Genomic DNA, 7,383 nt, shown 5'->3' on the forward strand with positions numbered 1-7,383 from the left:
AGAAATATTTTGGTTTTATACTGAAGGAACGACCGCGTGCTCTGTGAAGTCTCCTTTGAACCGCGAAGACACCTTTGAAACAAAGTGTAAAATAAATGCCAAGAGTGGCGGAGTTATGAAATGCATGCAATGACAGTTAATATTTGCGGGAAAGTAAACACATAAACAGTTAAAGCAAATATACTCATATTATATTGGAATCCTTATGGTTAGAACCTTAGAGTCCCAGAAGAGTTGCCATCTGTTAGGGTTCGCATTTCGCTGGCGGGGTTGGCGCTCGGAAAGCTACTTCGAACTTGTTGGTGCTCTTTCGAACTTTGTTTTAAAAGAGTCACCACCTAATTTTTAGGAAATTAGGAAAACCAGTGGTGAAGGATTTATTCATTTACACTGAAAAGGCCTTCGTAATCCAAAGTTCTAGGTAAGGGTTCTGGTGATCCCCTAGGGAAGGTGTTAGGCACTGTAGGATTAAGGATCCGTATTATACGGTTGACCTTCAAATTCCAATGTATGAGTATATGCATGAACTATTTATTTAGTGTTTATTCCGGCATTTATAAAATCTGTCATTTGCTTGCATATCATTTCCTTTAAAAAAAAGATTTGAATATATTCCCTTTATTTATTGGGTAGTTTAGGTTCGGATTTATAATATCCGGATAAGAGTAGTTTCATTTTATATATCAGGATAATGTATTTTATAAGTAAAAGTGTAAAAACCTTCTACTTTTTAATATATATGATTGTATATACTTGTTATAATCATACATTTCATTCGGGTCAATCCGTAGAATACGTTTGGAATGTCTTATCCTAGACACTCCATATTTACGCATATTTCCATTTATTAAAAGGTTTTGACTTAAAATAATCCATTCGTTATGAATGATTTAAAGACATATACATACAACTGATTTTTAGAGTTGGGTTCTAAAACCTGAAAATACAACTTTATTTTAACGAAGGGCATCTTAGTGTGGGCTTAGACCAAATCTACATTTTTTTCTCTGTTTTTTTTTTTTTGAAGCTAAACCGAGGCCTGGTCCAAAATTTTCTTTGTTTTATTTTTTGGGTACTTGGCCCAGAAATCACCTATTTTTATTCTTCAAGAAAAAAAGGATCTCTGTTTTTGTTACTAGTTTTGGTCCAAATTACTTGGCTCGATTTTGGTTTTTAGTCCAAAACTACAAATTGCATTCCTTGATTTAAAATTTGATCTGGTTTCAAGGGAAGTAACACCTATGTCCTTAAAATCCCTTATCCTTCACAAATGATTTTGTAAATTTTCCATTTGATTTTAAGAAAACCATTATGTTAAGCTCGGTTATCTTTTTGAAAATTGTTTCGGGGGACTTAAGGTCAACTAAACGTCATGGGCACCGTTGTCCTAAGGCGACTAGTTCATAATCATAAAGATTCCAATAATGTATGAGTTTTTCAAATATTATAAATACAAGTAAATTGAACAAATAAAAGAGAACAACAGAAATAACATAAAGAAAGAAGGGGAGGCTAGGGGCATACCAAGCCCCCTAGTTTGGCAATTTTCACCCATGGCTGGGCCTTCTGCGCGTTTTTATAATATTAGCTTCCCTTTCTTTACTCAAACTCGATAATACTTGAAAATAATCTTCCTATTGGGCCAAAGGCCGAATAGGATGGCTGGACCTCGGCCCGAATGGCCATGTAGTGAAAGGAGAAAGGAAACAAAGACCCCGTTTAGTTTATATTCTACTGCCCTTATCACATACTTATAACAAATTCATTCGTTAATCATGTAGTTAGCATATGCGCATCTATGCTTCTAGACTTTATTGGTGAGGATTTAGGTAGTAAGAGGGGAAAGTTGTCACCATCTGTATTCCTGATGTCGCACAAGATCCAAGAGGTTTCATGAACCTCCGGCATGGCAGGACACCAGAGGAAGGTTTAAGACCAGGCCCGAAAACTACTTTAATCTCCGAACTATACAATCATAGATGACACAGATTTGCATATCTATACATGGGCTTAAAATGGATAGTAATAGTCTAATGCACACAATTACAGTATGGCCACAAGTTAACAGAAACAAACAAAGAATGGTGTTGGAAAAGATGAATTGACATCAGCAGATGTAATGTGTAAGTAAACAAAACTGACAATTAATTATGACTTGGACAAGGACAAAGTGGCATATATAGGTGCAATGCAATCAAAACAAGACTAAACCAAGTAGGCATAGCATAGACAGTTTCATAAGTGTAGTATAATCAAAGCAGAATTGAATGAAGCAGACATAGTGTGAACTAAACAAACCAAAAGCACATAGACATAGAATGATCAAATACCACAGGATATAGACATGGGATGACTAAGAGTAGGATCAAACACATGGACATGAGATGATCAAGAAGCACAATTCAGTACTTATATGATGTAGACAGAGGTAAATTATATATTCATAGACATGGTATAGATAATGGCAAGTTAAGACATATAGATACAACATAAACAGGGGCTAACTATAAGTTTGAGTCTCATAGGAATGATGCAAATCTATCAATGCAATGGCCTCATCAGAAACATTGTTCATGAATCATACATTAGTCAAGGCAAATTCACATGTGAATTAAATTAGGGTATTCCTCAAATTTGGCTGGCCTTTATACTGCATGCAAATGATATGCAAGGAGGCGCCTTTTATGATTTTAATAGCCTAACATGAGTAGGATATGAGCAGATAGGGTCAAGTTCCTCTAACTTAAGCAATTATACACAGAGTAGGTAATGCATACGACAGATCAATGAGTTCTAACTATCATGACACAAGCAGAAATATGGAGCAAACAATCCTGAGATGCAATGAAAGCACCAGCAGGGATAATAATACAAATATACTTGTATGCATGAGAACAACACATGAATGATTTATTCAGTTAAAACTTAATCAGAGGGATCATAACATTGGAAATATGCAGGATTCTTTCAAGTAAGGTACCAGATGAAGCAAGTAAAAACAAGGGACAGTTTAAGATTTTCAAGTACCATTAAGGTGTTAAAGGGCAAAGAATTACAAGGAATACTTGTAACTCAAGTAACCTCTATGATTTTATCTTTGTTTAAGACATATATCAGGAATTCCAAATTTTAAAATCTTCTATTAGATTTCCCTCCTCTTTAATCAAATCATGAGATTTTATAGGATTATGGTGTGTTTATGTGGTAAAAAAATACCTCCACATGTCCATAGAAGAGCCATGGCACCTTGTATATGGAGGACAAGTGTTATAAATGAAGAAGGGCCTGATTCCCCTTGATCCTATCCCAAGATACCTTTTAAAAGACTCAGCTGTGTGCTTGTAGGTTTCTCAGTATACCTCATAAATTGCAATGGTTATACGAAATCATACCGTTTAATTATTATCAATTGAATATTTGACATGACTAAGTAGGATTTATAGTCAACTCTTAGCCAGTCTCTTAACTTTGAACTCTAATTTTATCCACAGAAGGAGAAATTCAGATAATCATGCAAGATACTTTTCAAGATTTTAGCTTAGACTAAGTATCTACACCCAATCTCATTCTTGTTTCACTACAACCAAGATAAAAGTTAGAACTCAACTTTTCACACCCTGATGAGGAGTATGATGGGCTCCGAACTGTAGGCCGAAAACCACCTGACTTAACAGCTACTTTCAACATCACATACCATAACTCAAAGAACACCTGCACGCAGAAAAGGCCCAACATAGAAATATCCGATAATGTAACATATATGTACATATGTGAATCGACAAGGTTGCTACAACGTCACGAGCATCATAAAGCTGGCAAGGCCAACAGAAAAGTACCACAAACCAAAACAATGCTAACATGACTATGTACAATACTTACATACCCCACTATGTCCACGAGCCTCTAAGAATGTACATATAAACATATATTACGCTAGCAGAAAACTACCAAAGGATAGCAAGTTCGGAGTAGCGGCACTTGGTGACACAGCTGAAGTTGGAAAATCCTACTGTGGTCGCTCCTCAATAACCCTGTCAGAGCCTGCAGCACGAAATGCAGCGTCCCGTACAATGGGACGTCAGTATGGATAAAAGTACTGAGTATGTAAGGTAGGAATCAATGACATGAGTATGACAGAATTATAAGGAGGATAGAAGTAACCTGAGCTATCTGAGAACGTACAATATACAATGCATGAGTTTAGAAATTATTGTCACGACCCAGCCCCGTGGGCCGCGACTGGCACCCTACCTGGGTACCCAGACCAAATCGCATATTCATTTCCGAATCCAAACTTATTTCAGAATTTTCAAGAAGTTATATCAAACATAATTTATATCGAAAATATGTCTTAAGCGGTCATATCAAATCAAACTCAAACAAAGCGGCGGAATAGACATCGCCGGTCAAAATACAAATATATACAAAAGGGCCATTTGGGGCCATCATATCAAACAGACCGCTTTAAGACCCGAAAGCAAAATCAGACAATAAACACATAGGACCCTCGCCCCACAAAGATGACTACAGGCCTCTACGAATTCAAAACATAACATAAGGCGAGACAGGGCCCCGCCGTACCCAAACTGTCAAATATACAAAGTATATACAGAGTAGAGGCGTCTGTACCAAGAGTGGACTCCGGACCCAGTAAGAGTACTCCGAAAAGCAAGAAGTAAAGCCTACTGCGGAGGATCACCGATGTCTGCACCTGCGGGCATAAAACGCAGCCCCCGGAGAGAGGGGGTCAGTACGAAATATGTACTGAGTATGTAAAGCACGGAGTACAGAATTATGGATCAAAACCGAAAGCAAATCAAATGTCAAAGTGGGGTACAAACTGGTATGTCAAAATCTGTATCGGAATCATATACATATATTTTATGCAAATAAAATCATGCAAACGCTTAAGAACGTGGTCGCCACTCCGACGCTGGCACCACACACAGCATAACACCAGAAGGTTTCAACTCTCCGTACATCCCCGAACATAATCATAATCATCGGTGAGCGTATCGCATCCCGAGCCATATCACAGCAAAACTCCAAACGGAACCCGGCCCTATGGCGAAGCCTTGGGAACCGTAACACAGCATACGGCCGAATTATCATAAAACGCACGAATCAAAACCGGCCCGGGAACCGGTGAACGAAGTCATAATAAGGCACGAGCGGAGTCGTGAGCAAACAAATGCAAATCGTATTTCAAAATAGTGTTTCAAAACAAAGTAAACTCATAAATCATATCCTATTACAAAATAGTCGAATACTTAGTCGACATAAGGTTTCATTTTGCAAAACGATTCCAAAGTGGTCCATATAGTTCAAAACCTGGATTAGTGCATCGAATAGTCCAAACATACCCCGTGGAAGGATGTTCCAAAGATCAGAAGTGGTACGTTCAACTCTATTCTCAAAGATGGCCCGAAGGGCAAATCGGGCATTTTGGGGTAGCAGACCCACCTCGAGTCGAAGTGAGGTGGCGAACATATTTTTACGAGCAGTAATATGCCAAGGGTCATACATAATCATTTCTAGGTTACCCGACCACATTTCGATAGGTTTCGGACGAATAATGGCATTCTAGCCAAAAGGGAGCCTTTAGGCTTCAATCGAATTGAATGAATAGTAACTTTCCTGTGGATCGGGTTTCGAGGAGCAGAAATGCTCCGGAAGGTCTCATATTCAACTAACACACTAAGATATGCCAAATAAAGAATTGGGAAGCTTTACATACCTCACAGACGTCGTATGCTCTTCCAAAAGTCCAGTCCCGTTTCGTTAAAAGTCTGCAAATGGTCAAAGTTACCAATTGAGATTCTTAGGCTCAAAAATGCCTTTAACTCCATATTTGCCTACCGAAATTTCGGCAGCATTTCCCCTATAAATCTAACATCCCCGAGGCGTAGCTCGGCTCAAATTAACCAACCACAACAGCCCACACATCAACCAAACAATGTAAACAACAATCAATTCACTCTAGCTTCAAAGTCCTACATGATTTCTTAAGTTGGCAACTTTCCATTCAAACTTTCAAAATTCCAATTCTATATCTACCTATTTGTATTCATTCCCACATTCAAACTTATACAACCACATTCTCATTACAATTCAAACCATACACGAAATTGCACCAAAATCCATTAGTTCCATAATTCTTCAAAACATTAAAATTCACGACGAACATTCTAACTAACGTCGTTTCAATCCGAATTCGTCAACATCGATATAGATTCATATCTAAAGTCTATAGCACCCCAAAATATACATTGATATACATAAGAATACCAAGGATATACACTTTCCGATAATATCCGAATTCGTTTTCCACCGCCAATTTAATTCAACAATCAATCAATTACGATCTAAGGGTCACAACAACACATTATGCCAACTTAAACAAGATTAATTCAAACCATTTCTTTCCTTCCATAACTCACGGCCAAACACACTACACACACACACCCACGACTTTCTATTTACGTTAAAATTACGAGATCTCCATCTACTTCCAATGCTTAACACATTCACATCAATTCTATAACATAAAAGGGGCAAAATTCTTACCTTTCCTTGAAAACCCGACTTGTCGAAAACGTCGTCCTCGTGCCAAACTATTTATACCACGTCGGAGAGCGTCTTGAGTACTTCACAAATATGTAGCAACCAAGATTTTTGGATCACACACAAGCTTGGAATTTTTTTCTTTTCCTTCCTCTTTAGGTTCGGCCGAAGCCCTTCTTTGGGGTGTTCTTGATTTATGATTTGTTTCTTGGATATTTCTAAGTGTTCACTAGTATATATCCTTTTAGGGGTCATGTGCATAGCACATGACCCTTTTAAAATGGCTTGGGCCTAAAGACATGGCCGGCCCCCTTTATTCTTTTTGGGCTTCATTTGAGTTGTAATTTCTTTGGCCCAATTCTTGAAATGCCCCGTTTTGTAATTCCCGAAACTAATTTCCGAAATTCCAAATTTATCCTCGGCCTACCCCGAGGTCTTAACATTAATAATTCCATAACCAACATAGTCATATTTACTAAAATCAAAATATGTCCTTATAATCCACAAGTCGTAATTATTTCACGATTTCCAATTATACGAAAACACGGGACATAACATTCTCCCCCCCCCCCCCCTTAAGAACATTCGTCCCCGAATGTTAAATTAATCTTATAAGGTCTTATGATCAAGGCAGGAGTGTCCCTTTTTAATGATGACATACATAATTCATTTTATCAATCAACACAACAAACTGAAAAAGAAATTAGATTACCCGCGGATGTCAGAAACAAGTGGGGATATTTCTTCTTCATCTCGTCCTCCGCCTCCCAAGTCATCTCCTCCCGATTATTGTTGCGCCACAGGACTTTGATGGAGGGC

Source organism: Lycium barbarum, chromosome 8 (genome assembly GCF_019175385.1).
Source record: "Lycium barbarum isolate Lr01 chromosome 8, ASM1917538v2, whole genome shotgun sequence".
Classification (NCBI taxonomy): Eukaryota; Viridiplantae; Streptophyta; class Magnoliopsida; order Solanales; family Solanaceae; genus Lycium; species Lycium barbarum.